Source organism: Myotis daubentonii, chromosome 2 (assembly GCF_963259705.1).
Source record: "Myotis daubentonii chromosome 2, mMyoDau2.1, whole genome shotgun sequence".
NCBI classification, from domain to species: Eukaryota; Metazoa; Chordata; class Mammalia; order Chiroptera; family Vespertilionidae; genus Myotis; species Myotis daubentonii.
Genome location: NC_081841.1, coordinates 168,060,991 through 168,073,966, shown reverse-complemented (window position 1 = coordinate 168,073,966; position 12,976 = coordinate 168,060,991).

Sequence of the window (12,976 nt, the reverse complement as noted above, 5' to 3'; positions counted from 1 at the left end):
AAAAGGAAATTACCCTGACTTTCCAAAAGTCTGTTGTTATAGATGCAAAAAGACAATAGACAGGGTAAGATAAAGATTGACCTTTGTCAAGGAAGATAACAGCCTAGGACAGGACTACCTGCCATGATTCGCTTTTAGTTAGGAAGTTTTCATTTCAGACCATCCTATGGATACGGAATTTTTGGACTGGAACATGGATTCTTTGTCTGCTGGAATCGAAGAACGAAAGAATGAATCCATGGACAGAAAGTGGTATAGCAAAGGTGGAAATTTATTGAAGAATAAGTACAGACTCCACATGGGGAGAGGGAAAGAGTCCCACAGAATGCACTCCCATATAGGGAGGGGGAAAGGATCCCATTGAGTTCCTTTTCCCTATGGCTTATAAAGGCTGCAGATCCTGGTGCCTGGATATCCCCTCTGATTGGTCTCTATTCCCTTAGACTGGTTACTATAGTAACTCCTGGGCTCAAAGGTCGAGTCTCACATGGAATATGTGAGGTTCTCTCTCCCCTTCTTCCTTATTGTTTTCCTATTCCCTTTGGGCTTTCTTCTTCTCCTTCTGGATGAAGGGCTTCCTTCTCTTTATTTTGTAAATATAGACCTTTTGCTCTTCCCAGCTCCCTCATTCTATGGAAATGTACCTTCTGCTGCTCTGCGGCCCTGTGCTTCCTCCAAGGTCCCCCTAAATTCCAAAATTTCTAATATTTCCTAAACCTGTCCTATCTTACCCCTAAAATTCCTGTTTCACTATGTGGTTGCTTTAGACCTCTGAGATTGTAAGGCCCACCATGCAGGACTCCCCTGAGCTTGTAAGGTTTAGTATATAGCCTCTTTTTCCTCCACACAAGTTTCAATAATATAGTAGGTTTATTGACTCTCTAATTAATTTTAGTTAGTGTGTTTTATTTCATTATGTTTTTATTTCACTACTCAATATACAGCTTTATTGAGAAGTATTTCACAGATCATAATGAGTCGGGTTGTTTTCCTGAGAGGATGCAAGGGTGATTTCTTTCTCAGGCTCCTGTCTAGAAGGATTCAAAGAATGAAGCCACAGACAAAAGGTGGTAGATGAAAAGAGTGGAAATTTATTGGAAGCAAATACAGACTCCCATGTAGGTAGGGAATCCCAAGGGGGTAACCCAATAAACTCCTTTTTCTAAGATTTGTAAATGCTGCAGTTCTTTGTCTCTTGATACTGCCTCCCAATTGGCAGAACATCAGCTTCAAAGCCCCAAAATCCACATGGTGTCCTCCACTTCCTCTCCCCCTTCAGTGGTAGAATTCTCTGTCTCCTGTGAAAAGCTGTTTTCCTCTTTCTCCCATTTGTTGGCATTTCTCTATCCCCTGTGAAAGTTTGTTTCCTCTTTCTCCCCATTCCCTGTGGCTTGTCCCTATCTTCTGTGAATAGATGTTTTTTTCTCTATAAATGTATGTCTTTTGGCAGCTCCAATCCCTCACCTGTGCATTCCTTCCACATGGACCCTGTTTATTCCTAAATCTCCCTAAACATGCTTTATTCTATCCCTAAAACTCCTTTCGATAAAATACACTCATTTACATTGACTCATTTCAAGTGATTTTCCTGAGTGGTTCAACTCTTAACATAAATCAATTTAAAACAATGTTATTCCTCCACTAAGATTCCATATCCTCACTTACTGTAAGTCTCTGTTACTAAGTGAGGACCTGCTGCCTGATGTGCATAGGAGCCAAAACCATGACAACTGCCTTTGAGAAAAGAAAGCCATTTATTTACTGGTGAATCTACCCATAGGAGACAGGAGACACCACTCAAATCAGTCTCCCTGAACTGAGGTCTGGACATATTTTCAGGGTCAGGAAGAACAGGTTGGCATGTGGTAAATGTGGCAGGGGAAGTTTTGATTGAAGGGTTTGGAACTTGGCTAATTATGGCACAGAGTCAAGGGGCAAGAGAAGGCACAAAGGAATTCCAATCTGGCAAGGTTTCTTGGGTCAGTTCCATATTTGGTCTAGGCACTAGATCTTCCTTGTTGAAGGAGCTCTCAGTCTGGTGACCATAATTATGTAACTTGAGTTCTGCAGACTCAGGATTCTTGGTTCTGGAGTCATCTTGAGGACAGAGGGGCACATGCCAGTGCTGTCTCTGTAAAATAACTCAAGGATTGCATTAATCACCAATCTGCTGTAAGGGAGCAGAGCCAGTGTGCTGTTTCATCTCCAGTCTCACACCCAGGCCCAGATGCCCACCAATCTACTTTTTGTCTCTATAAATTTGCCTTTTATTGCTGTGTCGTATAAATGGAATCATAAAATACATTGTCTCTTATGTCTAACTTCTTTGATTTAATGTAATGTTGACATTTATCCAGGATGTAGCATCCAATAGTATTTTGTTTCTCACTGCTTAATAGTATTCCATTTTGTTAATATACCACATTGTGTACATCTGTTTACCAGTTGATGGATATTTGGATTGTTTCTAATTTTGGCTATTGTGAATAATATTGCTGTGAACATTCACATATATTGCTTTGTGTGGAAATATTTTTATTTCTCTTGAATACATAACTACAAGTGGAATTGCTAAATCATATGTTAGTGTTATTTTTACCTTTTTGAGAAACTACCAACTGTTTTCTAACTTGTTTATACACTGATATAATTTATATGTTTATCTACATTAAAATAATGATGTTACTATTAAGTACACATTTTTGCAGTAAATCATGCAAAAATTAAATATATTACTAATTATTTGAGAAAATATCAAGTCTTGTTTTTCTCAAGAACTAAGAGATGCATTTTACCAATATTGTGTAATGTATATAGAAAGAGCTTGATCTCTGAATATCATACTCCTTGATAAAATGTTAATAATTAATTTTATTGGAAATAAATTTAAGAAAAAAGGTAAGGCCCCCAATTTAGATCCTTCTGGGTAGTTAAGGGAGGAGCAGAAGTTTCTTCTGATCTGCAGGGTCTTGATTGCCTTTAGCTCAAAGTAATCTACATACCAAAGCAGCACATCTTGGGAGGGAGAAGGCATGAGAAATTGTGCGTGTAGTCTTTATTGTAGAAGCCAGTGGCCATGTCGCTATTGCTAACAAGGAGCCACCAGCCAGCGGTTCTCAACGTGTGGGTCACGACCCCTTTGGTGGTCGAACGACCCTTTCACATGGGTTGCTTAAGACCATCCTGAATATCAGATATTTACATTACGATTCATAACAGTAGCAACATTACAGTTATGAAGTAACAATGCAAATAATTTTATGGTTGGGTCACAACATGAGGAACTGTATTTAAAGGGCCAGAAGGTTGAGAACCACTGCTTAGACAAAACAGTTCTTCAAAGCAAAGTCCTATACAGCAGGTAGCCGCACACCAGCTAGGTAATAATACACCTTTCCCACCCAGGAGCAGCAGTTTCTGTACCCACAGCAGCAGCCTGCTGGTCAGTAATACATCTTCCCCATAATACAGCTGGCCCCTGCACCCACAGCAGCCTGACATAACAGCAGCCTCATACTGGCTGGTCAGTAAAACTTCATATTACTTAGACAAAAGAGGTTTCTTCCCAAATGGTGGCCTCAGTCTTTAGGGTGCAGTGCACATACAGATTACTGTGGCCTGCTCTTGCACCTGTGTAAGTCCTTGGACACCCTGATTAAGATTCCCATCCTCAGAATGGCCTTGAACATCTGGTGTACTCTGAATAAGGCCTCTACTCTAATTGGCCTTGAGCACCCCGCATACTCTGAACAGGGACTCCGCAGGTCTCTTCTGAACCCCTTCACAACTCTCAGGGGCCTTAAAGGGAATTTTACTTTTCAGAAGAATTGGTTGAGATATATCATCCATTCCACTGCTAGCAGCAAAACGGTACCAGGTGTTACTGGCATTTGAACCTCAGTTCAGCAACTTTGGTCCTTGAGTTCAGCAAAGAAAAATTTAAGAGGCAAATAACCAAATAAAAGGAGAAAGCTTACTTAGAAAGTCACAGAGGTAGAAAAAGTCAGTTGTGTGGGCTCAGGAAACAAGTTAGAGAAGCAAAAGGAGGGCCTGGGGAAAGGTAAGGGGGAAAAACTCTGACAAGCTCCAGAGAAAGAAATTGACCCTGGGGGAAGAAGGGGATGAGAGGAGGCATGAGTATGGCCACGAGAGAGAAACTCCTGCTGGCTCCTCCTTCCTGAGGGTTTTTATCGCCTTTCTAAAGATAGGGATCTTAGGGGGGGTCCCAGGGGAAGGTCTCAATAGAATATTCATCAGCTTTTCCAAATGTATTCTTTCAGGGTCTTTGCCTCTACTGATTGGTAGTCGCCAGGGTAGGGGGTCATTAGTCATTGCATCTGGTCCTGATGTTTGGCAATGGTTCACCCAACTTGTCCTGGCTGCGTTCTGAGCCTGGAGCTGAAAGACAACTAAGACCTAGGTGTTATCTCTAGTTTGACAAAAACTCTGTTTCTGTGGTCAACAGACCCAAGGCTCTGTTCCTGATATTATTTGATTTGGGTCAGAACCTCATTGTCTTGAGGGCTTAATGCTTAAATACATGGTCATGCAAGGGCTTATATGGGAGTCATATATTCGCCAGTCCTCTTTTTCCTCCTCTAAGGGGATTTACCACATCACTAATGACATGCTAAAAGAGGAAAGGTCATGGCAGGGTTCAAACCATATGATCAGTGATGTGAAAGGTCAGGGGGTCTAAACTGAATCACTAGTGATATGCTAGGGGAGGAAAGGTCTTCCTGGGGGCAAGATCTTTGTTTTCTCATTGCTACATACCCAGGGCTTTTCACCCTGGTGGCATTCCAGACCTGGGCTATCTTTCCTACTCTGCTCATGACTGTCTGGCTGCCTACTACACCACCTTAATGACTACAAAAATTTCGTGGGAATTGTCTGAGATAATGTGAACTAAACATCATTTAGAACAAAGCAAAGAATTGCTAAGTGAGCTCTAGCTGGTTTGGCTCAGTGGATGGAGCATCGGCCTGCGGACTCAAGGGTCCCAAGTTCGATTCCGGTCAAGGGCATGTACCTTGGCTGTGGGCACATCCCCAGTAGGAAGTGTGCAGTAGGCAGCTGATCGATGTTTCTCTCTCGTCGATGTTTCTAACTATCTATCCCTCTCCCTTCCTCTCTGTAAAAAATCAATAAAGTATATTAAAAAAAAAAGAATTGCTAAGTGAGAACTATTATTATTGGACTAGATATTTGGCAGATATTTGGAATATAAAGTCATCATCAGTGCCAATAAGGAATACACAGATAAAGGTAGGAGGACATGTATACAAATAATTATAGTACAGTGTGCTTTTTTACTGTATAATAAGACTGCGTTAGTGAGCTGCCTGAAATAACAAGCTCGTCTTATATTTCTCAGATATTGTTAGGAATGTAAAAAAATAATGAAATGAAAATTAAATGGAAAAAAGTATAATTCAGTAACATAATTAAATTTTTAAAAATATTTCTTTCCTGTCTTTTTATAAAAATAATTAAAATGATGTTTGACATCATTTTAAAACCAACCCTACTTTTCTCTTCCTCTGTGGCAACTATTACAGTATAGGGATAGAATTTTTGTTCCTCTATTGCTCTTAAAACATAATTATTTTTTAAAATTGATTCTAGCATAATTTGTCTTTTTAAAAATTCAAAATGATTGTACATGTATAATCTTGCTATATTTAAATGTGTATCTAGGAAGATCTGTCTATCTAATTGTCATCATTTTTCTATATATCTACAGTTTGTGACACTGAAGGGTTAGCAAAAGTTGTTGAAACCATATTTTCTTTAATTAGTTTCTTTTTGATGAACATTGAAATGTTTTCTTTTCTTTTAATATTACTAAAACAAGCTTTGCTGTGTTGAACTTGCTCATAACCTGTTTCTCTATGAACATATGTTATTTGTTCCTGGATATCTGCAATTTTAATTTCATCAACTCAACTTTGTTTCAAATCAGCTGTAACGCTTATCAACTACCAGGAGATGAAAATTTCTAATTATTCTTCTTTTACTTCAGAAATAAACACAGATATTAATATTTTTTATACTTGTTTAATTAAAATTAGGAAATTCTCACATATTCCCATTGGCCTTTTGGTTTTTATTAGCAAACTGTTCATTTGTTATTAACGATTTATCACTTTTATTTTTCATTTGCTGTGAAGAACTTTGAAGAATATATTCTGCTTAGCATAATGCTCTCCAGGTCCATCCATGCTGTTACAAATGGTAAGGGATCTTTCTTTTCTACAGCAGCATAGTATTCCATTATGTACATGTACCACAGGTTTTTAATCCACTCATCTGGTGATGGGCACTTTAGGCTGTTTCCAAATCTTAGCTATTGTAAATTGTGCTGCTATGAACATAGGGGTGCATATGTCCTTTCTGATTGGTTTTTCTAATTTTTTGGGATATATTCCTAGAAGTGGGATCACTGGGTCAAATGGGAGTTCCTTTTTTGATTTTTTGAAGAAACTCCATACTGTTTTTCACAGTGGCTGCATCAGTCCACATTCCCACCAGCAGTGCATGAGGGTTCCTTTTTCTCCCAGTTTTTCCCATTGCTAGATATCCCAGGTTTTTCACCCTGGTGACATTCCATACTTGGCCTGTCTTGCTAGCACTTGTTGTTTATTGATTTGTTGATGATAGCCATTCTGACAGGTGTGAGATGGTACCACATTGTTGTTTGTTTGTGTTTTTTTTTTAAATATATTTTATTGATTTTTTACAGAGAGGAAAGGAGAGAGATAGAGAGTTAGAAACATCAATGAGAGAGAAACATCAATCAGCTGCCTCCTGCACATCTCCTACTGGGGATGTGCCCGCAACCCAGGTACATGCCCCTGACCGGAATCGAACCTGGGACCTTTCAGTCCGCAGGCCGATGCTCTATCCACTGAGCCAAACCGGTTTCGGCACCACATTGTTGTTTTGATTTGCATCTCTCAGATGATTCGTGACTGTGAGCATTTTTTCATATGCCTCTTGGCCTTCTGTATGTCCATTTTTGAAAACTGTCTATGTCCTTTGCAATTTTTTGATTGGATTATCTTTCTTTTGTTAAGTTGTATCAGTTCCCTATACATTTTGGAGATTAAACCCTTATCGGATGTAACATTGGCAAATATGTTCTCCCATGCAGTGGGATCTCCTGTTGTTTTGTTGATAAAGATAAATATCATATGATCTCACTCATTTGTGGAATATAATGACCAAAATAAACTGATGAACAAAAGTAGATACAGAGACATAGAAGCATCAAACAGACCATCTAAACCAGGGGTCCTCAAACTACGGCCCACGGGCCACATGCAAATACAAATATTGTATTTGTTCCCGTTTTGTTTTTTTACTTCAAAATAAAATATGTGCAGTGTGCATAGGAATTTGTTCATAGTTTTTTTTTTAAACTATAGTCCGGCCCTCCAATGGTCTGAGGGACAGTGAACTAGCCCCCTGTTTAAAAAGTTTGAGGACCCCTGATCTAAACTCAGAGGGAAAGCAGGGGAGGGTGCGGGGTAACTGATCAAACAAAGGACTTGTATGCATGCAGATAAGCATAACCAATGGGACACACACACTAGGGGTCTATGGCATGTGCTGGGGGGTGGGAGCAGCTGGGGAGAGGTCAATGCAGGAAAAAAGGAGACATGTAATACTTTAAACAATAAAGAATTTAAATTAAAAAAAAAAACACTGTGGGACATTTACATTGTGGAATACTATCCTATATAATAAAAGCCTAATATGCTAAGTGTCCAGTTGCCCAGTCATCCATTCAACCAATCAAAGTGTAATATGCTAATGATATGCTAAGGATGTTCAACTGCTTGCTGTGACATGCACTGACCACCAGGGGGCAGACGTTTCGACCAGTAGGTGAGCTTGCTCCTGGGGTCCAGCCCATTGGGACTGAGTTAGATGGGCCAGACATGCCCTGGAGCCCTCCCGAGGTCCCTCCCCAGCTGGCCAACCTCCTGCATCCCTCTTCGGCCCTGATCATGCACTGGTGGGGTCCCTTGGCCTGGCCTGCGCCTTCTAGCAAGCCAGGACCCCTTGGGGGTTGTCAGAGAGCCGGTTTAGCCTGATCCCACAGGCCAGGCAGAGGGACCCCACTGGTGCATGAAATTGTGCACCAGGCCTCTACTATAGCTATAAAAAAGAGGGATCTCTTACATTTTGGGATAGCATGGATGGACTTGGAAAATATTATGCTAAGTGAAATTAGCCAAACTAAGAAAGACAAATATCATATGATCTCATTTATTTGTGGAATCTAATGAACAAAATGAATTGACCAACAAAATAAGACCCAAAGCAGGGAGGCATGGAACAGACTGACATACCTCAATGGGGTTGGGGGGACAAAGAAGAGATAAACCAAAGAACTTATATACTTATATGCATAGCCCATGGACATAGGCAATAGGGTAGTGAAGACCAAGGGAGGGGGGGAGGAGCTGGGAAGAAAGGGGAAGAAGGGAAATGGGAGATATCTGTAATAATATCAATAATAAAAATATATTTAAAAAATAAAATAAAAATATATTCTGAATACTAATTGTCTCATATATGAATTACAAATATTTTTTCCTAACTCATTACTTTCAGATTAACTTAGAAAATTAAATAGAACACATAATATTCATATAATATATATATACATACATATATATGTACATATATAAAGGATGTCACTGTGCTATATTTAAAATATAAATTATTTGAAGTAAAATGTAAGCATATTACCACAGTGGATATAAGATACCTTTAAAAAATCTGAGAGATCTGAACTACTAGATCTGATTTTATGCAGTCATTCCCATGGACTTAGGTGCCCACTCACCCTCAAAAATTTAAAGGGCAAGTTCTATCTTTAGGATTATAGTAAAGTTGGTAACTGTCCTTCATATCTACATTACCTTTCCATTAAAAAAAATAAAACACAATTTAAGTAGCAGACAGCTGTAATTGTTCTGAATCAAAGCCAAATTCCAAAGTCAACAAGGAGAGATAAATATTCTTATAAGGTAAGGCAGCATTACTATACCCTTCATGCCTTATTACTTAAACTGACATTACCAAATACAGCTGGGAAAAATCAAAGCACCTGAACTATCCACAAATATCTTAAAACTTTTGTGCAATTTAGGATTTTAAAATAAATTCAAATTATTTCCAGTATGGCCTCATCTCTTGCCTGAAGAACGAGACAATTCATCTCATGTTTTATCACATTAATTTATCTCAAAATTGAGTTGGGATCTTTATTTTCATTATCATTTACTTTTGTTCATGCAATTTTTCTGATTGTATGTGATTATCATAAGGGGAAAGTCAATCATACTATTCAGGGACGCAAGACCGTGCATGCATGACCAATTCAACCTTAATGGCCTCTACATAATTGGTAAATTCTAACTGATTTTTTTTTTTTGTATTTTCATTTTCTAATCACAAAAAATAAAACTTGGTATAGTTCTGCTGGAAATTCTTAGGGGTGTGTGTGTGTGTGTGTGTGTGTGTGTGTGTGTGTGTGTATACATTATTTTTACAACAATTTTTTTTCTAAAAATATTATATTTAAACAATTTATTTCTGTGAAGTAACCCTAGTATAATTTCTTACACAAAGAATATATTTTCCTTCTGAATAGGCACTGTGATCAAAATTAATTTCTAAACTCTAATGGTGAGCAGTAATTAAGAAAGCAAAGTTGGCTAAATGTACAAATCTTAGCAAAGGAGAATCTAAATACTAGTTAACATATTTTATTTTGTTTCAGTTAATCAACTACTTGATTTCACTATTCCAAAATATTTTTGCAATTTTTTTTCTCACTGCAAGACAATCAGATGGAGAATGTTTTAGGGCTTAGGCTTTCTTACAATTCTAATTGTCACCATCAATTCTTTGTTAAGCCTAAGAAAAGAAGGCAAAGAAATTGCAAATTCTGTATTACTCCAAATCACAGATAATACTTAAATATGCAAAATATATACATTAACCTAAACATTTTAAAAAGTATGGTTTAACTACATTACAGTAAATAATTATTTTATTCAATATCTACATTAATTTTTATAACTACTACATTTCTTATTTGGAATGGATTCTCATTTAAATGAGTAAAATATTGTCATAGTTTCTTTCATTAATAACCAATTTAGTAACTGAAAAAGTACTATTTAAATTTCTAAAATGTAATACTTTCATATATTTCAGTCACATGTATTATTTTGGGGTATATAATTATTCTCTAGGGGAGAGAGGTATAATTATTATGATTATTATTATGAATATAAAATGAAACTTGCTTATTGTTATAATATTGGATTTATTATGAATTATGTTTCACCTTTTATGTCCTTAAATATCAACAACATAATGATGGTATACTATTATATATCTATTTTGGTATTATTAAATTTATTTTTTCTCATCCATTCCCAAACTGACATTAACATCTAAAACATACTATAAGAGACATTGACCTTTCAGTGAATATACAAGAAGCCATTAAAAAAATAATAGAATTGACTAAAATTGTACAGGGCAACAGAGGTACGGAGAGAGAGAATGCAATTGAATGAATGAAAAAGAAACATATTTGTTACAATAGCTTGGGTGCAAATCAAGATCATGGTTATATAATATGCTACCTATAGCTAAAAATATATAATTTCATTATTATTATTATCAAATCTCACATGCACACAAATACATGCATACCTGCCACTCTAAGTGCAGGACATTAACACAGTTGCCAGCTCCAATAAAAGTAGTACCTTATAAACAAAGAAGCTTGGAATTCTCAGCCAGCTTCTATGTCTTATGAACAGAGCATCCCAAGACTCTTAATTCAGCCTCTGTTGCTTAGAAGCAGAAAACCTTAGATTGCAATCTAGCCTCTGTTGGCTTGCGATTCTAAAGCAGCTTCTAGAGCAGCGGTTCTCAACCTGTGGGTTGCAACCCCTTTGGGGGTTGAACGACCCTTTCACAGGGGTCGCCTAAGACCATCGGAAAACACATATATAATTACATATTGTTTTTGTGGTTAATCACTATGCTTTAATTATGTTCAATTTGTAACAATGAAAATACATCTTGCATATCAGATATTTACATTATGATTCATAACAGTAGCAAAATTACAGTTATGAAGTAGCAACGAAAATAATTTTATGGTTGGGGGTCACCACAACATGAGGAACTGTATTAAAGGGTTGCGGCTTTAGGAAGGTTGAGAACCACTCTTTTAGAGTATACTCAGATTTAATTTTGACTAAGAATAAAAATCCACCCTTACATTGCATGAGTGGACAGTTGACTATAGCGCTAGCTCAGGAGTTACACTCACAAATGGATTCCTAATCAATCATGGAGAAGTGAAGACAAAGGCTTCAAAAGTGTGCTCTTGGGGTTCCAGATGAAAGGTCCAGGGGTCCAGTGATAAATCTGTTCGTATCTGACTCATGGAACAATGCTTGCAGGAAAAATTACCCTGACACCTGTTTAAAGGAAGCCTTTATCAGGAGTATTAAAAAGGTATCAAAACTACTCCATTAGGTGAGAGAAATCAGGCTCAACTCAGACTACAATAAGAACAAGTGGAGATTTATAGCCAAAGAGCATGCTGGTGGGAGGCGTCAGGGTGGGAGGGGGTCTTTTGACTATAAAATTACTAAGAGTACACATGGAGATATCAAAGGAAGGAGGAATTCTTGCGAGGCTGACTAAACAGAATTCTTGCTGAGAGTGGGCAGGAGTGAGCAATATGAAGGGTGGAGAATGAGGAGTTTGATTAGATATGGAGAGTAATCATACATCAAAGATAAGAGGATTCTTGCTAAAACTGGGTTCTTCAAAGACAGACGTTAAAACCCCAAAATGGGGGCTAGTTGAGAAAAGTGCTCAGAGAAGTATGGCTAAAATTTGGTCAAGGGGGCAGTTTTTGTGGGTAGTCTTTGGCCAGAAAGATGAATACTTTTGAAAACAAAATTTGAATAAAACCAACACTCGTTTTTATCAAATGTGAAAGTTTATTGAACCTATTAACATTATGGAAACATAACAGAAAGTGAAAGGATGAAACTTTACATATCTTTTATTCAAAGATAAATTTGTGTCAAGGACCCTTACTAACACTTTCTATTGGGTATTCTACTAACACACGAACAAGTTTAATTAGTGAAGGTAGAGAAAATAAATGAGAAAATATTTGAAATGGAAGTAAGCTGTCTTTTGTAATTAACAAAAGAAATAATTGCCTGCATAAAAAACTTTCTAAAAATCTAAAACTTGCCTAATAAAGTTGTTTAGCAAGTTCCTAAATACTAGATTAATGCTAGATTAATGTATCACAAAAGCATGACAAGAATGTAATTTGCTGTCTTAAAATTATTTCTTAGTTGGTCCGACGGTTGTGGGTTATTGTTAAGCTGATTAAAATTATTTCTTAAGATAACCCAGATGAGCTGCATATCAACTGATATATTTTAAAAATAATTATTTGCTTAAATGTAAAGATAAAATTTAAAAGAATAATATATATATAAATTCTGTTGTACTCACTCTATCCTCTCTAAAATAATTTAAAATAAATACTTCCATAAGAACTACTATCTTTTAAGGTTAGGAAATAATTTTGTTTTACTAAGTGTTTGTTCATAAATTTGTAAATAATTAGGAAAATCGTTCCTGCATAAAGTTAAGTGAATATAACTGTTGATTAAAATAAAGTTTTATACCAATACATTGCTATCACCTTTTACTTAACCATTACAAATTAACAGAACCACCATTCCATTAATGTACATTCAATGCATAAGTCTCCAGATTTAAGTAAATTGAGCTCAGCTTGCCTAATATATCTTAAATATGATATAAGCCATCAACAGGTTGAGATCAAACATGAAATTATGTGTTTGACAGCAAATCTCTGCTGGCAAGAACAAAATTT